The following is a 1323-nucleotide window of genomic DNA, read 5'->3' as shown; positions in this document are numbered from 1 at the left end:
GAGAGATATGACAGAACTCTCATAGCAGCACTTTGTTTTTCAGAACCTGACAGGAAAGCTCTCTCACAGATATCTCACACTACCACCACATACCTTATCTTGCCTTGCTGTAGTAAGCAACCCAACACTCATCATCTTGCCTTGCTGTAGTAAGTAACTTAACTAGGAAATAGTAATTCTTTAGTCAGTCAGAAAAATACTTAGTTAAGTGTTGTTTTTCTGCATCTGTGTGAACCTATCCAACTGTGTTATTTTTTATATTTCCTGTGATTGAAATTCTGGTGTGTATTGTAATTAGATGTTCAATATTATCAGGTTTTCTATTGTATTATTTATTATTAAATATTTCTATACCTTTTAGAGAATACTTTTTACATCCTAAGAGTACTTATGCTTATTTTAGTGACATTGCGGCTGTTCCTGGAAGCCTTGCTGCATTGGTCAAACGCTATCATTTGTATTAGTATTAATTTTACTCAGTATAATTGGGTACCCTTGTAAGAGCCTTAGAGTAGTTGACTGGTGGCAGTGTAATTACCTTATAGTCTGTGCAGAGAGGGGCACAACTGGTAACCTGTGCCAGCCTTTCCCTGGTGTGTGTGTGTGTGTGTGTGTGTGTGTGTGTGTGTGTGTGTGTGTGTGTGTGTGTGTGTGTGTGTGTGTGTGTGTGAAGCAAATATCTGTGCCCCTCATACTTAGCTGGCAGGGGGAATACCATGATCATGAAGGTGGTTTCCCCAGGGTGAGGCTCTTCCATTGCACACTTTGGTTGGGTTAACCCCTGTGGAACAGGGGCACAGAGCTCCAAAGTGGTCAGTGTGCAGTCTTTTTTTGGAATCTGGAGAGACAGAGAGAGAGAGCTCTGCCTCACGTCTAGAGTGTGTTCCCTTTGTGTTCTTAAGAGGAATTGTTCTTGGTGCAGAGAGTTGCATCTGAAAATACTGTTTGCATCCATTTTTGTTTCTAGTGACCATTCCTCACCAGTGTTAGTGGCTCCTTGATTACTGGGCCAGCGTAGGGACCATCACAGATGTGTGTCACAATTAATGTCTCATGTTTCATTAGCATATGAATACTATCAGTGTATGTATTTAAAAGAGGTTTGTTGTCAATTCCAAATGATGGTGAAGATTGAGGGGAAAATATGAATTAATATTATGATATTGAAAGGTAAAGGTTGCACTATGTATAAAAAGAGAAAAATGGTATGGTAAGCACTGCTGTGTAAGATGAACATGTTCATCATATTGATCACTGCTGCAGTAGCCTTAGCTATACAGGGTTATATCCTGCCAAGGCTAAAACAGTTGTCCAGTTTCTAAA

The 1323-nt window shown here is 39.8% G+C and overlaps 1 pseudogene; it reads left to right on the top strand.

The window, feature by feature from the left end:
- Window positions 1-691: 691 nt before the first annotated feature.
- Window positions 692-872, top strand: LOC122814583 (annotated as a pseudogene).
- The last annotated feature ends 451 nt before the right edge of the window (window positions 873-1323 follow it).

Source organism: Protopterus annectens, chromosome 10.part0 (assembly GCF_019279795.1).
Source record: "Protopterus annectens isolate FY-2018-M chromosome 10.part0, PAN1.0, whole genome shotgun sequence".
Classification (NCBI taxonomy): Eukaryota; Metazoa; Chordata; order Ceratodontiformes; family Protopteridae; genus Protopterus; species Protopterus annectens.
The sequence above is the reverse complement of the archived record's forward strand: the minus strand, read 5'-3'. Positions and strand labels throughout refer to the sequence as shown.